The sequence below is a fragment of the Cupressus sempervirens genome, chromosome 3 (assembly GCF_028749045.1).
Source record: "Cupressus sempervirens isolate cs-2001-9-10 chromosome 3, ASM2874904v1, whole genome shotgun sequence".
In the NCBI taxonomy this organism is placed as follows: Eukaryota; Viridiplantae; Streptophyta; class Pinopsida; order Cupressales; family Cupressaceae; genus Cupressus; species Cupressus sempervirens.
The window spans coordinates 976,061,727-976,082,250 of NC_143120.1; positions in this window are offsets into that span (position 1 = coordinate 976,061,727).

Consider the following 20,524-nt stretch of genomic DNA (forward strand, 5'->3'; position numbering starts at 1 on the left):
CTTTTACATATTTTCTTCTCAAATCTTGGTAAGTACCACTTAAACATTTAGAAAGCATCAGATTTCTATTTCAGAAACATAACCATCATCATTCTAGAATAATCATCAATAAGTAGCATAATGTACTTATCTCCTTTGTAGCTTTGCACTTCAATTGGTCCACACAAGTTAGTATGAACAATGTCTAGTATTCCTTTTTGATGTATGAGTTTTACTCTTAAAACTTGACTTTGTCATTTTGCCTAACCGACAATGTTTGCACATTATATTTTTAGGCTTCTTCAACTTAGTCAAACCTCTAACTTTTCTCATGTTACTAATACTAACCAAGTTATCAAAATTAACATGAAATAACCTCTTGTGTCAGCCACACATCATCAAATTCTACAATTAAACAAGTAGCATCCTTTATATCAAGGTAGAATAGATTACTCCTAGTTTGATCACCCTTTCCAATTAGTTTTCCATTAGTATCATATATCTTAGCAATCTTGTTTTCAAACTCAACCTTACATCCTAAATTATAAAGTTGTGACACACTCAACAGATTATAGTTAAGTCCTTCCACATAGTGAGCATTGTCACATATAATCTTTTTTGTGAGTTTGATAAAACCTTTTCCTTTTATCAAACATGGTGCATCATTACCAATTCTTACACTGTTTCCATCATAACAATTCAAGTTAATGAACTTACTTTTATCTCTAGTTATATAATGTGAACACCCACTTTCAATGATCCATTTTTCACTCTTGTTCATACAAGAAACAAGTGTAGTTGCCTCATCTTCACCAGATTCATCCTTCATTGCAACATACAACACTTCATCATCATGTTCATCAGATTCATCTCTTGTTTCCTCTTTAGCAATGTAGAAGGACTTCTTGCCTTTTTCTTTGTAATCTTTTTTGTCTTCATCTCTTCTAATTTTGTACTTGTCACCACCTTTGTAGTTCTTATTCTTTGGACATCTAGCAGAAATATGACCAACCTCATTGCAATTGAAAAAAATGATAGGTAGTTTACCTTTAAACTTGCCTTTACCTCTATAAAATCTCCTTGCCTGCAGTGCTTCAAGTTGATCTACATCCTCCTCATTTGTCTCACTATCACTAGACACATATTTTGTCTTTTTCTTCTTCTTCATATTAGGTTCTTTCAATGACAACTTAGCTTTGAAAGTAGATTTAGTATTTTCAGGTTTTTAATTATCAAAGTTAGATAGCTCACAAGTAGTGAGTCTACCTACCAGACCTTCAAGAGTTAGAACATTCCCTGGTACACATCTTAGTTCTTGTATTGTAGAAAATCTAATAGCATATGTAGGTAGAAATGTTCTCAAAACTTTGCTTAGTATTGTATCATCATCTATTGTACTAGTAGCTCCTCTTATTGCATTAACAACATCTTTTATCCTTGAGCAATATTTTCACCTTCTTGCATTCTCATATCAATGAACTTACCTCTGAGACTTTCAACTTTGGCTCTTAGAACATTCTTGTCTCCTCCATAGATGGTGTCTAAAGCAACCCACATTTTCTTTGCACTGTCAAGACTTTTGATAGCATCAAACTCAACTTAGATTAGGGTAGAGGCAATCTCCAATATTGCTTAGTTGTGTTCTTTCTTCTTTTTCAGATCTCCGATAGTTAGGGCTCCAGCAAGATCAACATGGTGAACAATAATGGTAGATTGTGCATGATCTCCAAGCCCTCCAAGGTGTAGCTTCATTAGACTTTTCCATGCAATAAATTTATCTCTATTAAGCTTGGTTACTTCTATTTTTGATATCTTGATCTTTGTGCTTCTAGTACCTTTCAAACTAGTCCTCTTAAGCAGATGGCTCTAATACCAATTGTTGGAATTTTTAAAAATAACTGAGAGTTGGGGCGGGGAGGGGGGGGGGGGGGGAATCAATTATCCAAGGTCTAGATGTACAAATAAATTTTTTCACATCTTAGTGAACCCATAAAATATTTATCATCATGCATGCATCCATAAGATTAAGCAATCATTTAAAATTTGTAGGTTATTGTCAAATCAATTTGCAGAAATGTAAACATGAAACATAACAGATTCAATAACACACTTGACAAAATCATTTATATGGAAACCTAATTTGGGAAAAACCACCAGTAACATGCTACTCTTTCTCACTCTTTTGAAGTGATGCTCTGTGAAAGGCCAACCTTGTTATAGGTTACAATACACTATTAAATGTGACCCTATTAAAGGATTTCAACCACCCAGTTAGGAGTGAAACTTTTAGAGGACTTTAGACCATTCACTTGGAATGTCAACCGGTTAAAGGATTTACAAATGACTGTTAGGTCAACCTTAATCCAAAGGATTTACCCTAGACTGATACAATTATTACAGAGTAATAGTAAGGCTTGATCTGATAACAACTTATAGTTGTATTTGTAGATTATAAATCATTGTTTCGGTCCTCCATTTTGCTTGGCTTTCACATTCTTCAACTTTGATAGCTTGTTCACCCTTCAAGCATCCATACCCTTAAGCCTTCTTGCTTAACTTGCCAATGCAAACTTTTCACTTAGGTCACTGAATTAAGCAATACCCTAGACTCCTTTTCTACCTTAGGTTCTCGTACATGACAACCTTTGCTTCTGACCATCCATCCCTATAAATAGAGAATTAAGATATTTTTTCATTCATTCTCCATCATCCAATTTAGGTTCAGGACATATTAGGTAGGATTCAATGAATCTACCCCTTATTTCATTTCATTCCCTTCTAGAAACTTCTCCTTGAATCCTCTTTGAATTTGCCTCAAAACGGTTTATCATTAATTCTGTGCCACTAGCTCATTAATCTTATCTTCCACATGGTTCATGTAATCCAAGAAAACAAACTTGTCGACTTAGATCCATCAAATTCATGATCTTTCTAATAATGATGACACTCAACATTAACTAGCCTTTGATTCTTGACACATACTACATTGATCGAGATTCACTGTAAAATCAATTGATACAAACTAAAGTTTATTGGTGCTCGACATCAACTAAACTTTAATCGGCATCAACTATTTTACTCGAATTACACTAGAATAGACTTTTACTTGGCTCCAACTAATTTTTTGCTTGACTTGCACTAACATTGCTTGGTACCTACTGTCCACTCGATCAAGCTTGGTAGACAAATTTTGTTTAACTTGTTCTTTTGAACTCTCTTAGTGTAACCGAACTTTGCAACCATAAGTAGATAATCAATGCACTATGATATCACTACCTTAGCTGATTCTTGTGCTCCTTTTCATACCATAACTCAACCTTTCCTTTAGGTGCTATTGTTACATCATTTTGATCAAATCCTCTTCATCAATCAAATAAGTGATAGAACTTAAATCATATAAGCAGTTATCGTACCAATAAATAGCAGGTTTGACATCAGTGACAAAACAATGATTGAAACACATTTATCATACTTGTATCAATCTATTTTCAACATAACCATACATTAAAAAGAGCATATTTGAAAGTAAAATCATGTGAAATATTGAAAACATGGCCTACACTCAAATTGCCTCATAATCTCACCCACTTTTTCAATGCAAAATGACAAATCAATTGTTATTTTCCAAATTTAATAATAAGACAAAATTATATCATATACATTCAAGATTTAGTTTAAGGCAATCACAACTTGTCACAATGTAATGCCTCCTCTAAATTGTCATGTTTAAATCTTTCCTCAAGTTGACAAACAGAACACATGAGAGAAACATTCTAATTACATTCCATAAGGTTGCAAGATATGAATGACTAAGAAAACAATATAATCATAAGAAATTTTTTTGAGAACCTACATCAATATCACAACCACTGACACACTAAATGGCTAAGAAAACAATACAATCATGAGAAAATATACAAACATCATATTTAAAGGTCATAACTATATAAGGAGATCATGCAATCATATTTTTTTATGTGGAATAAAATAGAATTTGATCTCTACTATAAAAATATTTGTTTTTGTATTTATGTGATTAAGATTGTTAATGCTCTATTCTACCTTGCTCTTCCCTATTTTTCAAATCGTTGTGTTTCACATAAAAAGGGAATGAGATCAATGATATCAAGGACACCATAGTGCCTTGCTAGCTAAAATCTTCACTAGAAAAAATTGCTTTGTCATTCTTATTGACAACTTTGAAGTTGATGGCTTCATGGCTTGGAACAAGTAAATCTTTATTTTGTCAAACTATTTCAAATTGTACATTCCATACCTGTAGTTCGTTGGGGACTCCAACATGAGGAGCTCCTATCACTTGGAGATATTTCAGATGAACTATGTGAAATGCATATTAGATTTTTTGAAAGCGAAAGACATTGATGATTGGGATGAACTTTTTAGCGAGAAGAATTATTTCAACACCGATGACTGTGAGAAACTCCTTGACTAGACACTTTTGTTTTTATTTTATGTCAATGCCAAATAGTTCATGATGCTAACATAACCCCTATTTTTGGGTTGCATGAGACGTTTCTAGAGGCGGGTTGCCTCGATGAAAAAGCCTATTGACTGAAGAAAAAGGCCATAAAATCTAAACTAGATTATATATATATTATATATATATTACAATCAGAGTAATCATTCTTGAGGCACCTATTTTTATTTAATCCCAAGGTTATTTTTATTTTTAAATTTTTCTATTTTCAATAGGGTTAGTATTGATTGATTTATTTATTTTTAAATAGAGTTGTATAAAGTTACTATAAAATTGTAGCCGTATAAACTTACTATAAATTATTCTTCATTATTTTATTTTTTAATTCTATATATGGTGTTTAATTTGGATGACTTTAATTTGTTTGTACTTTAAGGATATTGTTTTGTAAAAGTTACATTCATTAGTAGAGTTATGGTTATGGTTAGGGTTAGAGTTAGAGTTAGAGTTAGCATTTGCATTAGTATTAAAATTAGAGTTAGGGATAGGGTTAGGGTTTGAATTAGAGTTAGGGTTAAGGTTAGGGTTATTGTTAGGGTTAGTGTTACAATTATAGCTAGAGTTAGGGTCGGGCTTAGAGCTATAGTTAGAGTTAGGGTCAGGGTTAGATTTAGAATTAGAGTTAGAGTTAGGATTAGGGTTAGGGTTAGAATTAAGGTTAGAGTTAGAGTTAGGGTTAGGGTAAGGATAAGAATTATGGTTAGCATTAGAATTAGGGTTACCAATATAATTAGGGTTAGGGTTAGGATTAGAGTTAGAGTTAGAGTTAGAGTTTAGAGTTAGAATAAGGGTTAGAGTTAGACTTAAGGTTAAGTTACTTTTAGAATTAGGGTTACAGTTACGTTTAGAATTAGGGTTAGAATTAGGCTTAGTGTTAGAGTTACGGTTAGGATTAGGGTTAGCAGTAGGGTTAGGGTTACAATTAGAGTCAGAGTTAAAACTAGAGGTAGCGTTAGTGTTAGTATTAGTGTTAGTGTTAGTGTTAGTTTAAGAGTTAGGTTAGAGTTAGAGTTAGAGCTAGAGTTAGAGTTAGAGTTAGAGTTAGAGTTAGAGTTAGAGCAACAGTTAGAGTTAGAGTTAGAGTTAGAGTTAGGGTTAGAGTTAGGGTTAGGGTTATAATTAGAGTTTGAGTTAGGGTTCTAGTTAGAGTTAAAGTTAGAGATAGAGTTGGGGTTAGGGTTAGATTTAGGGTTAGAGTAAGAGATAGGGTTAGAATTAGGGTTAGGGTTAGGGTTAGAATTAGGGTTAGGGTTAGAGTTAGAGTTATATATAGTGTTAGGGTTAGGATCAGGGGTAGGGTTAGGGTTAGTGTTACAGTTAGAGTTAGTGTTAGGGTTAGGGTTAGGATTAGGGGTAGGGTTAGAATTAGAGATAGATTTAGAGCTAGAGTTAAGGTTAGAGTTAGATTTAGGGATAGAATTAGGGTTAGGGTTAGAATTAGCATTAGAGTTAGAGTTAAGATTAGAATTAGTGTTAGGGTTAGGGTTAAGGTGAGAATTAGAGTCGCTAGTACATTTGTGTTGCATTTTGACCTAAATTTTTGACGACATGCCAATTTGGCTTGTCAAATTCATTTAAAATATATATATAATCCCAATAATGTCAAAATTTTGATGATCCTTAAGTTGGTAGTTGAAATTTCAACGACACTTAAGTTTATCGTCAAAATTTTGACATTGTCGGGGATATAAACAAAAAAAAGAAAAGTGAAACTTCATTTATTTGCACAAAAAAGTGTAGATGGGAGGCTTTAGTAGCATGATGAAGTTCTTTTCAGTGCCATTCAAGGTAAGGGTTTTTAGTGCTAAGTTGGGAGTATGCTAGGGAAAGTAGGTCATTAAATTTGATTGATTATGCTATAATGTGACAACAGACATATCCCAAATTCACTAGCCTTCAAGCACACCATCTCCATCCTCTTCATCTACTTTGAAATCACCATCACCTGCCTCAAAATCATAGGTGTAGCATATTGGCTTGCGACCTCCATACAATAGCCTACAACAGTTTGGTAACAAACCAAAATGATGCCCTAGCTCATCAAGACCACAGGCCATTAAAAGATGTTAAATATATTTTGTTCAAAATAAAAGAACATGTAAAGTTAAATATAGGCCACACCTGCTTTCCAACAAGAAATCAGTAACAACAAGAACCATGCATGAATCTAAATAATGAAGAAATTAATTACAAACTGAGCCTCAAAGGCCATACAAAATTTTCAAACTCGAAGAGAAAAATGATCAAGTAAGAGATAAAAACCTACCTTATCCCTTAACATGTTGTTTCCAAATCATAAAGTTAATCCAAGCTACTCCAGAATAGAAATCTCCTAAATGAGTTCTAGTTTGAGCATCATCTTCCATTTAGGGCATCATTTTTGTATGCCTTTGAAACATATTTTCATCTTTAATGTATTATGAATCAACTTTTGCATAAGTGTAACGTTTATTTTTATGGGATAGGTCTTTTTAATTTAGGGGACTACGTTAAAATATTAAAGGAGCGTACCATTTTCAATGTATAAGGGGGAATATCTTTAATGTCAAAGATGCATTAATGCTAGGTGGGTAATTATTTTTCGCATAGAGTAATAAGGGTGATGCAAATAAGAGTGTGTGTGGATAGGTCTTTGGGGAGGGTTTTTTTTTCATTTTATCATTATTGTAAAACATTTAATAAAATGATGTTTCATAAATCATTTTTAAAAAGTTATCTTTAGATGCAAATATTTGGGGATTTTGAGTGATATATGGGAGGCTTTTAGGGAGATATATGCACTTTCTATGTCTCTCATATGTTATCAGTTGATTATGTGGGTTACCTTGTGTTCTAATTTTGGACAAAATAATTCATGGGGTTGAGGTCCCTTATGCAAATTTTGAGGAATTGATGGATGTCAGTTTCCTAATGTTCTCCCAGATTTGGTGGAGGTGATAGTTGTGATATCAGATTTGCGGAAAGATGTAGATATTAGCCTTAAGCATATATATCCCCATCTCTGTAGTATTTTCAATTATTGTTTGAAGTAGTGTTATCATGAATAAGCCACAGATGTATGATGTTAAGGATAAACCCTGTTACTAGTTCAAGATGCATTCATGTGTGGATACCAAAATATTGTTAGAAACCAAGATGGGTTTTAGACAACTTGTTCAATTTACTCTATTTTATCTCAGATTTTTTCTTCTAAAAATAGCCTCATATTTCTCTCACTTCACTTTAAAATCCAAACTTATCTCTACTTCTTTCAATTTAGAGAATAAAATGGTTCATCTTCTTATGCTATTTGTTTCTCATCCCTAGTCTTTTGGTTATCTAGATCCTAAATGTTTAGAAAGGCATATTATAACCCCTCATATTTTTATTCCATGTTTATATAACCTCCTTCGTACCCATATTCTATGTCTTTATGAGGACTTTCTATTGACTTGTGCACCTTGAAGGACATCCTTTATTATCATAATGCATCCTATGCCAGCAAAGGCACTAGATAAAGCTATATACACCACAACCTACAGTTTCATTTATATAATTTCACACCCAAAATACAATTAATGGAATGGTATACATTTAGAAAGTGAGAAATCTTAAGAAAATCTACTACTGAAATAAGCCATGCCCCATCAAAGATGTAGTTGATATGAGAGTAAAGTCCTCCATTGATTCCATTGATTACAAGAACAACTCGAACTAAGGAATAAAGACAACCTATCACATCGACAACTACAACATATCTACAACACATGAAATCATTCAACACAAAAAATCTAAGCTTATTTTAAGGTGACCTTTAAACATCACACATTAAGGAAAAAAATTAAACATGTAGAAAGTAAGTAAACTTTGATTATTTAGTACTTTTAGCTTAGAAATCAAGCCTTAGTATGTGATGTTTAAATAGTAGAATGAATTATAATTTTAAAAAAGTAAATAAAATACTTACCTAAAGGGCTTGAAGTCATTGAAACAATATTTCATGCCTTGAATAGTATCGTTGGTAGAAATAAAAAATCAAATTTTGTGTTGCTCCTTAACATAACAATTAAGGAAATGAGAAGAAGCACAAAAGTGATGACTCTTAAAATCAAGCTCTGCACTGCATAAGTCTTCATATTTTGATCTCTGAAGAGCTTAATATAATCATGATGTGTGAATGAGTTAAAGCTACGAACCAAGTGGGAGCAAGCAATTGATCTTTAAAATTGGGAATGAATCCTTTATTGGTGACTCTTTTACAATGTGTTGATTGATTTTTATTTATTTTTAATTATTTTAATTGATAGAGTTTTGTGCAAAGGGATAGTTATTTTGTGTCGAGTTGAGTGATATATATTTAGTGTCATTTTGTATATTTGATGTAGCATAGGCATGTTCTCTTTAAATGTAGATATCAAATTTATCAAGGTTTCTTAAGATATGGGCTATTGAGATTTTTTAATGAGATTTTTCAGTTAAGAAGAGTTAGATGACATATTAAATTGTTTCTATTTTGTGTTGTGAACGGGCTTTGAATACGTATTAGATATTTAGTGTGAGGATTCAAATTTTATAGCAGAGTTTATTGTTTTGCCCCATCAATAATATTTTGGTTCGCAATCACAAAGATGGCACTTTGAAAATAATTGTCCTCGTTTATGTCAATGATGGAAACTAGTGAATTGAATTGCCAATAGAGATGCCTTGATTTTGTACACTAGTGGAAATTGACATGATTTCAAGTTAATCCTTTATTACTTTAATCAATTTAAATATACTTGTTGACAATGTTATCATAGGGACTCCCATTTTGAACTTTAGATCATTCTATGTATGATTTATTGAAGGTGATGAACTATTGCATAATGTTTGTCTATGGCTCAATAGGGCGACATGATCTGAGTGTTGGATACAATTGATTAATTGTGTATTGTCTTTGATGTTACACAAATGTCATAATCATTATCAATTAGTATATGCCAATCTCACTCAGGCAGCGAAGATAGTTTTTTGTGTCTATCGAGCGTTGTTGTGTTTGCCTAGTTTAGAAGGCAGTGTCTATTGAGTTCACTTGGGTGTCAAAGGAAAATATGCAGAAAGTGAGTGTTAACTGAGCTCACTCAGTTAATGAAGGAAAGTTGGATGGAACCAATGCTAACCAAGCTCACTCAGTTGCCAAGGGATTTTCGCGAGTTTGCAATGTTAACTGAGCTCCTATTGGTTAACAAAGGAAATCATTTCTGAGTTAGTTTCTACCGAGCTAGGTTGGCTAATGAAGGATTTTCTTATTTTGGCATGTTAAGCTTAATTGATTTATCTATTGATTCCAGCCGACTAAAGTGATGAATATTAATTATTCTAAGCTGTATTTGAGCTGACTTGACAAAGTGGAAGATATAAGTATAAGGTCAAGTTGTGATTTCAAAGTGTGTGAGAAAGTATGAAGATGTTATTGAAGATTTAATGATAAGAAGAGGAAGCAAATTTGAAGGATAAACAAAATATCCATGTGGAGTAGCAAAGCTATATTCAATTAGGAAGGATCAAGTACAAGCCAGAATAAAGATCTATAATCAACAAATCAGTTGCATTCAAATCAACTCATCTCATTATTACTCTCTAACCATTGTAGCAGTGATCTAAATGTCTTGACAAAGTTGGCTTAACAACTATTTGCAAATCCTCTAATAAGGTGGCAGTTCTATTGAATTGTTTCAAGTCCACTAACAAGGCCACTCCTAACAAGGTTATTAAATCCTTTAATATGGTCACACCTAATAGTGTGTTTTGTAACCTTTAATTGGGTTGGCTCCTAACAGGGCTCACTTCAAACGAGTGAAAAATTGTAACTAGTTGCAATTGGTGGCTTTTCCCAAATTGGGTTTCCATGTTAAATCCTACTGTCAAATGTGTTTATGTTATTTTCTTTTATATGTTTGCAACTTGATTAAAGTAATGATAGTCACAGATAACATCTAAAGTTTATATGTTAAGCATTTACTGAGCTAATTCAGTTATTATCGAGTTACAACATTTTATGTGTGTTTACCAAGCTTCAACAATATTCAGTCTTCAGTTTGGATCTTTGTACTGACATCTAAGGGATCTGGGATTTATTTTAGTAGTAACTGATTCATCCCTCCCCTCTTAGTTACTCCTCTTATATTTCCAACAATTGGTATCAGAGGTTTTGGTGCTTGCAGAGAAGGTTTCAAGGACCTAAGCTAAAGATTAGGATGTCCTACAAAAGCAAAATTCCCAAGTTGAATAGAGAGAATTTTGCAGCATGGCAAGGACTTATGAGGTTACATCTGGCTACTATCAGTGATTTAGGTTGCAAATATCTTGATGCTAAATACAAAACTCCCATTGGAACATTATCAATTGAAGATATTGTTGAAAAGAAGAATCATAATATCATGATGATTGATATTGCATCTGCTCTCAATTATGTTGAATTTGATGACGTAAAGGATTGCAAAACTGCTCATTCAATGTGGACTAAATTGAAAGAAGATGAAAACATTTCAAATGAGAGAAGATGAAAACATTACAAAATATGTGGAAAGGATCAAGGCTAGTGTAAGTGCAATCAAAGCATCTGGAGGAGACATTGAAGAGAAAATAGTTGTAAGCAAGGTACTTAGAACTCTTCTTCCTATTTATACAATTAGAGTATCCACTATTCAAGAAATGAGATGTGATCCAAATAATAAAATATCTTTGGATGCTCTAGTTGGAAGATTGATAGCTTTTGAGTTAGATAACTTTGATAACTATGTTCCTAGTTCAAAGGTTATTGAATAAGCTTTTAAAGCTAAACTCTCACTCAAAGAAAAGGGTAAGAAACCAAAGTCTAATCAATCAAGAAGTGAAGAAGAAGGAACATCAAAAGAAAGTTTAGGCAGTGATCTTGAAGTTGTTGAAGCTGTACTTGCAAGGAAACATTCCAAAGGAAGAGGAAAGTACAAAGGTAAAGTTCCTCCGATCTACTTTTCTTGTAAAGAAGTTGGTCATATTGTTGCTTGCTGTCCAAATAAGGAAATCAAAGATGAAAAGAAGAGCAATAGGCATAAAGGCAAGAAGGATTCCAAGAAATACAAGGACAAAGGTAAGAAATCTTATTTTATAGCTAATGATTCTGATAACAGTGAAGATGAAATGGTATATATTGTTGTGAAAGATGAATCTGATGATGAAGGAGATAAAATGGTACTTATTTCTCATGCTAGAAAAAATGATATATGGATTATTGGAAGTGGTTTTTAACATCATATGACTAGAGACAAAACAAAATTTGAGCACATGGAATATTATGATGGAGGAAGTGTGAGATTTGGAAACAATGAACCTTGTTACATAAAAGGAAAAGGATGTATTTCATTGACTAAAGAACTTGTATGTGACAATGCTTATTGGGTTGAAGGACTAAAGCATAATCTATAGAGTGTGGTACAGTTGGTAGAATTCATGAATAGATAGGCCAAACTACTGGATGGAAAAGAAAATCTGGTTGGATATGGCAAGCAAACAAAAGGTAATCTATTTTATCTTGATCTCAGTGATTGTTCATGTTTTATTGCTCAAGTAGAAGAAAATTGGTTATGGCACAAAAGGCTATGTCATGTAAACTTTGATAATTTGGTTAAGATAAGAAAACATGGAAGAGTAAGAGGTATTCTTAGTTTGAATAAGCTTGATATGTGTCTATGCAAGAATTGCCAAATTGGTAAGATGGGAAAGACTAGCTTCAAAAGCAAAAACTATCAGTCAAAAGAAGTCTTGGAAATTGTTCATATAGATTTATGTGGACCTATTGGAATAGAAAGCCATAGTGGAGAAAATTTTTTCATTCTTTTTGTTGATGACTATTCTAGAATGATGACGGTAATGTATCTAAAAGAAAAATCATAAGCCTTTGAAAAATTCAAGTGGTATCTGGAAAGAGTGAAAAAGGAGAATGGAAAGAGGTTGAAATGCTTAAGATCAGATAGAGGTGGTGAATTCATCTTCAATGAATTCAATAATTTTTGCATTGAAAGAGGAATCAAAAGACAAGTATCAGCCCCTGGTACACCACGACAAAATGGTATAGCTGAAAGAAGAAACAAATCTATCATGGATTGTGTAGGAATCCTGATGATTGAAAATAAGGTAGCTTTCAAATACTGGAAGGAAGCTATCAACACTACAGTTCATACCTTGAACAGAGTATAGTTGAAGAAAGATTCAAACAAACCACCTTATTAGCTATGGTATGGCTACAAACCTAATGTAAGTTACTTGAAAATATTTGGTAGGAAATGTTATCTATTAAAAGAATCTAGAAAAGGAAAATTTGATGTAAAAGGTGATGAAGGCATATTCGTAGGATACTCCTATAGAAGTAAAGCATACATATGTTTAAATTTGTCTACTCATAAAATTATAAAAAATGCACATGTTAGAATTGATGAGTTTGCAAAAAAGAGTGAAGAAGAAAGCAACAAAGAACTAGAAGATTACATAAGATTTATTTACTATGAATCTAATAACCTACCAAATCTATCTGAAAGAAAAGAAACTTCATCTCCCAAGTTAGCAGAATTCCCAATAGTTACTGAGTTGCAGACAATGCAACCTAAGTTATAGTCTAAAGGACCCAGGTCACAATTAGAGGATACTGAGCTAGTTCAAACTAAGCCTATTAGACCCAAGTCACAAACATAAGGACCTGAGCTTGAAACTGAAATTCAAGATGAAGATGGTGGAACTCATTCAAAGAACAAAGAACCTATGTTAGCAAGATATGTTAGAAGGCACCATGCACCTAATCAGATCATTAGAGACAAATTAGATGGAACAATGATAGGAGGCAAATTAAAAGGTACAAGTTTACTTGCTAAATTTGAACCTAGAAGTGTTAAGGATGCTGTGAAAAAAGAAAGTTAGATTGAAGCGATGAATGAAGAAATAGAATAGATAGAAAAGAACAATACTTGGACTCTCATTCCTAGACCCAAGGATAAAAATGTAATTGGTACAAAGTGGGTATTCAAAAATAAGTTGAATGAAGATGGAACAGTTTCAAGAAATAAAGCAAGATTAGTGTGCAAAGGCTATTCTCAAGAAGAAGGTATTGACTATGGTGAGACTTTTGCTCCTGTAGCAAGACTAGAAGGTGTTAGAACTTTACTAGCACATGCAACACATAAAGGATTTAAATTGGATCAAATGGATGTTAAATCTGTATTCTTGAATGGAATTCTTGATGATGAAGTCTACATTGAACAACCTGAAGGTTTTGTAGATCCTAAAAAAAAGGACATGGTTTACAAATTACACAAAGCATTATATGGTCTCAAGCAAGCTCCCAGAGCTTGGTATGAAAGAATTCATAATTACTTGTTACAGATTGGATTTCAAAGGAAAAATGATAATAATAGTCTGTATATCAAGGGAGCACCAGACATGAAGATTTTGTTGGCAAAAATATTTGTTGATGATACTCTATTTACAGGAAATGGTGACTTGTGCAAAGCATTTTCAGAAGAAATGAGTAAAGAATTTGAGACATCTATGTTTGGCGAGATAAAATTCTTTGTTGGATTGTAGATATATTAGAACAAAAATGGTATCTACATTACTCAATCTAATTATATCAAGGTGATACTAAAGAAATTTGGAATGGAAGATTCAAGAGCAGTTGGAACCCCTATGTCTACTAGACATAAGTTCTCCAAAAATGATGATTCAGAAGAAGTAGATCATACCACACGCAGATCAATGATTGGAAAATTGTAGTATGTAGTACACATAAGACCTGATATTGCTCTAGCATTTGGAATAGTGGCAAGATTCTCAACAAATCCTAAGGAAAATCACATGATGGCAATCAAGAGAATCATGTGATATCTGAAATATATTGAAGACTATGGTTTATGGTATAAACTTGGAAGCAATTTGGACTTGAAAGTATTTATTGATGCTAATTGGGTAGGAAGTATTGATGACAAAAAAAGCACTAGTGGTGGAGCATTTTTTCTTGGTAAAGGACTAGTGTCTTGGACAAGCAAGAAGCAAAATTGTACATCTCAATCCATAACAAAGGTAGAATATGTAGCAACAACAATTAATTGTTCTAACATTGTTTGGTTCAAACAATTGTTGGAAAGAATGAAGATAGAAATAAAGGATCCAAGAGTCATATACTGTGATAATACCAATGCAATTAACATATCAAAGAATCTAGTGACACGTACTAAAACAAAGCACATTGCAATAAAATATCACTTCTTAAGAGAATTGGTACAAGAAAAAGAATTCAAATTGGAATATGTTAATACAAAGGAACAGATTGCAGACATATCCACCAGGCTATTACCTAACGATGAATTCTTGTGTCTAAGTGGTAAGCTAGGGATCATTACCCCATTTCAAATTCACTAAATAAAGTTTAGTGATGCATCAACCTAAATCTACTGAAGATCAATCAGTTGGTGCAGAATTGGCAAGGGCATATTGCAAATGAATCGATACTTAAGGTACATTGGTATTTACAGGATTATTGTCTTTGGCATGTGTTGTCAAAGAGGGAGAAGTTTACCATCATATCTCTAAGAAATTTTTGGAACCAAAATAAAGGAACTAAAAAGGGTTTAGTTTTCCAAAGAAGGAGAAGTTTGATGTAAGAGGGAGAAAGTTTTGAATGAACTTGGTAGAAGTTGTTTTAGACAGAAAAAAAATCCAGTGAAAGGAAGAACTCATAATGACAGAGGGAGTTCTCAAGTCTAAATCCAAAATTTTATTGTGCTATGACATGTTGTGTTGCCATCAATGCCAAAGAGGGAGATTGATGGATACAATTGATTAATTGTGTATTGTCTTTGATGTTACACAAATGTCATAATCATTATCAATTAGTATATGTCGAGTTCACTCGGGCAGTGAAGACATTTTCTGTGTCTACCGAGCATTCTTGTGTTTGCCTAGTTCAGAAGGCAGTGTTTACCGAGTCCACTCGTGCATCAAAGGAAAATATGTAGAAAATTAGTTTTAACTGAGCTCACTCAGTTAATGAAGGAAAGTTGGATGGAACCAGTGCTAACCAAGCTCACTCAGTTGCCAAAGGATTTTTTCAAGCTTGTAGTGTTAACCGAGCTCCTGTTGGTTAACAAAGGAAATCATTTCTGAGTTAATTTCTATCAAGTTGGGTCAACTAATGAAGGATTTTCTTATTTTGGCATATGAAGCTTAATTGGTTTATCTATTGAGTCCAACCGACTAAAGTGATCAATATTAATTATTCTAAGTTGTATTTGAGCTGACTTGACAAAGTGGAAGATATAAGTATAAGGTCAAGTTGTGATTTCAAAGTGTGTGAGAAAGTATGAAGATATTATTGAAGATTTAATGATAAGAAGAGGAAGCGAATTTGAAGGATAAGCAAAATATCCTTGTGGAGTAGCAAAGCTATATTCAATTAGGAAGGATCAAGTATAAGCCAAAATAGAGATTTGTAATCAGCAAATTAGTTGCATTAAAATTAGGTCATCTCATTGTTACTCTCTAACCATTGTACCACTGATCTAAATCTTTTGGTAGAGTTGGCTTAACAACTATTTGCAAATCCTCTAACAAGGCAGCAGTTCTATTGAATTGTCTCAAGACCTCTAACAAGGCCACTCCTAATAGGGTGATTAAATCCTTTAATAGGGTCACACCTAACAGTGTGTTTTGTAACCTTTAATAGGGTTGGCTCCTAACAGGACTCACTTTAGAAGAGTGAAAAATAGTAACTAGTTGCAATTGGTGGTTTTTCCCAAATTGGGTTTCCACATTAAGTCCTGGTGTCAAATGTGTTCATGTTATTTTATTTTATATGTTTTCAACTCAGTTAAAGTAATGATAATCACAAATAACATCTAAAGTTTATATGTTAAGCATGTACCAAGCTAATTCAGTTATTACTGAGTTACAACATTTTATGTGTGTTTACCGAGCTTCAACAGTATTCAGTCTTCAGTTTGCATCTTTGTACCAAAATTTAAGGGATCTGAGATTTATTTTAGTGGTAACTGATTCACCCCTCCCCTTTAATTTACTCCTCTCATATTTCCAACACTAAGTCAATGATTGAAAACCATTATTGAGATGGATTTTAATGTGCTTTTTGCTGAGAAGGTAATGTGTGCTTTTGCACATCAATGGGGGAGAAGGATAACGAACAATCAATATAGGGGCCCTTGATACATTATATAAGGATTAGTTCTCTATTAGATTTATGAGCCCTTCCCAAAAGGCCCATTTTTTTTTCTTTGGGAGTTTCTTACTGAACTTAATATGATTTAATCAAGTTGGCATGCTTTCATTTACAGATACGAATGCCTGCTAATGCTCAATCAAGTCAAAATACCTTTTTCACTATATGTAATCACAAGTTTTTTTTAGTAGAGAAGAGGACATGATGCTTATTATTCATTCTGATATATTTTCTATATCACAAAAGAGTCTATATTATTATAATTGATTGACTAGTAAATATAGTGAATAAATTTGCTACAGTGGCATAATCTGAGGCTTTGTTTGCATCTGGTTCACAATTGCAGAGATGTCACTTTGAAAGTAATTATCTTGGCATATGTCAATGATGGAAACCTATGAATTGAATTGCCAATTGAAATGTCTTGATTTTGTACACTAGTGGACTTTGACATGCTTTTAAGTTTATCCTTTATTACTTTCATCAATTCCAATATACTTGTTGAACTTTAGATAATTGTTATTGGAAATATCTACTATTAATTTTCCTTACTGAAAAATGAATGTTGAGCTGGATTTTAACATCATTTCTGCTGAGAAGGCAATATTGTTTTTGCACATCAATGAGGGAAAATAATTTAGAACAGTCAATATAGGGGCCCTTGGTACAACATATAAGGATTAGTTCTCTATTAGACTTATGAGCCATTCCCTAAAGGTTCATTCATTTTTCTCTGGGAGTTTCTTGCTAAACTTAATCTGATTTAATCAAGTTGACATGCTTTCCTTTATAGATAGGAATGCTTGGTAATGGACAATCAAGTGTAAATGCCATTTTGGCTATGTGTAATCATAAGTTGGCTTCAATATAGAAGAGGATAGGATGCTTATTATTCTTTCCAACTTTTCTACATTTCAAAAGACCTATATTAGCTTTATGATCAATTGATTGGTAAATATAGTGAATCAATATGGTAGAGGTTTCAGTAGTAATTTGATTCCCCAATACTTACTTTACTATTTTGCAATCTTTTTAAATATTTTTCAACTCCCTCTTTTACAAACATTCCAACATCCTTAAGGTTTGAAACTAATTTTTCTACTTCCTTTCCTTTAAGATATGCATGTATGTATCTTGGAGGAATTATAGGAATACCTTGTTTTATTGAAGCCAAATTGTTATTGGAAATATCTAATATTAATTTTCCTTTTCCCTTCCAATTTTTTCTTGTGTAATCTCCACTAGGATCCACTTTATGTGGATGACCATTCATTCTCTAGTTTTAATATACATTTTCCTTCCGCCCTTGATATATAGGAAAGTGATCATAGGATGAAGTTATAGATGTTGTCATTGATGAAAATATAGATTATTGGCATGGTCATTTGGTTAGATAATAACTTTCGAATGGAAGTCATTCATGAAAAGTGCCTAAGTATAGAGCAGGAACAAGTATATAGTTAGGTAGTTTTGGTTAGCAAGCACATAATACTTTTTAGAATTGGCGCAATTTTTTGATATATGCAATATTTATAGTGTGTGAATTCTTCAAATATGGTATTTTGTGTTATTGTGTTAATTAGCACATATTTTGGGTGAGTAGAGTAAAAATGACAGAATATAGCAGTTGTTCAGGACAATTTTGGAGATAAGGAAAATTGGCCTATCTAATTGAATTGTTTAATCAATTCAATTTCTTGGAATATTAGGGATGATACAATATATGTTAACCCTTGGGTAGCATAATTTTATATTTCATATTAGAGTTTGTGCTACAAATTTTGTGAAGAGTTTTTGTTAGTCGACTATAAAGATTGGTTTTGTATGTGAGCATACATTATGATCCTATGATCAATATTATGTTTTATATGTATGAGCCTTGATGCTGGATTAGATTATATGTAAGCTTCATTTCACACTAATCATACATTGGCATGTTAGTATAGTCTTTTTGGCATTGGTATACTTTCATTGTAATTAGACAATGAGTTCTTTATCAAGCAAGTGTACTTTTGTTTTTGTTAAAAAATTCTTAGAGGCTTGAGAACTCTAGCAAGGTTAAGTCTTGTAACAAGGAAACAAATATAAATTGGATCATAACTCTTTATAATGAACTTTCAAATTAGTACATAGTTGGGTGCCAACTGCATTGTGGTTTTCACTTAGCTAGGGTTTCCTCGAAAATAAATCATTGTGTTATTAGTTCTTTATTATTCTATCATTTATTTTTTAATATAATTTTATGTGGATATTTATGGTTAAGTTAAAAAAATTCTTGATTGGTTTGAAAGTGCTACAACACTTATTCATGCCCCCTCATCTCCACCCCCTGGTGTTTCTTGATCCTAACCTGATCTTGCCAAAACCATCCATACCTTTACTTACATTTGTTGTAGCAACATATTTTGAGTGGCAACATACATAAATAAATATTTTTTGTTCAAAATCAATGCCAATATTTGTATAATTCATTTGATTTGTTTAGATGTCATCCTTACTAAAGAGATAGTAATATTTAATTATTTAATTATTATTGATTATATACAAGATACCACTAATGCTTGTATGTTTATATTTGATATAATTTTATAGCCTAAATATTTGCTTGTGAAGAAAGTCCACGCCTAGCAATATGAACCCAAAACAAAATAAGGCAATAATTGCTAGATTATGGTCTTAGTTCAAAATAAATGGTGATGGAAAATGTTATTGTCCTTGCAAAAAATGCAAGGGCTTAAAGAATCGAAGAATTCTATTCACAATAGCTTAGAGATCTTCTAGGAAACATGATCGCATTGAAGGGGAAAGGATTTTCATCTTGATAGCCCTCATTTTCACTATTCCTAGAATTTGAAAATCCATTGTGGAAATTTTTGAACCATGTTATTTGGTTAGGGTTTTTATTTCATTTATTTTTAGTTCTAAGAAAAACCCTAACTTGATTATTTTGCCTTAGCTCAGTGTTGAGAATCTTGACCTTGTGAAATAATGTGATATCCCAAGGCAATGTCCCTATCTTATCATGAAAATATTCATTAAAATTCACAATCATTTTACTATTACCCTAGGTTTTTTTCTAAGTAGGAGATTGTATTTCATTCAAATCATATGATACGATCTTGTGATCAAGGGTTGGTCATCTAGTAATAAGCTTAAAATCCCCCTCTCCTGATGTTATGATATAAGGGTTGGTGAGTGATCGTAGGCGTAAAAGTTTGATTCTCTCGATCTTAAGATGTGTTATGGTCATAGTGTCGTGTGTGTCTAAATTGAGATCTCTGATCTTACAAAAAAAAATTTGTATCATCTTAAGTGATGGTAGGAAGGGTTTGAAGTCAAAGTCATGATGCTATGACAAGCTAGTGATCAGATGATCATAAAAGAAGAAATAAGGGCTCTCAATCATACAAAGTGGAATGTGTTATAAGATCATGGGGTTATGAGATTCCAAGGTTCAAAGTTCTAATGTTACAACAGATAGTGTCTCGTGGGATCTTAAAGATAGAAGTGGACATTCACGACAATGTGATAAGGTGGTAGTTGTAAGATCACAATAACACAAAGGAGGAAACGGTTAAGTAACTCCTAATCTTATGACAGAAGGAAGATCAAGGCATTGTAAATCTTTTCAAAGAGGCTTCTAAAGATACAAAAAGGTAAGGTTGTAGGATCATGGAAGAAAATTTTAGGGTGTTTAATGGCATGATAAAGGTATGATTGTGAGATCTTAAGGATCAAATAATAAAGTAATGTCGAGTTGGGCGTAGTTGCATAAGTTTTAAGATATGTGGCATGTTGTGTCTTCGATGCTATGACAAGTTGTGACT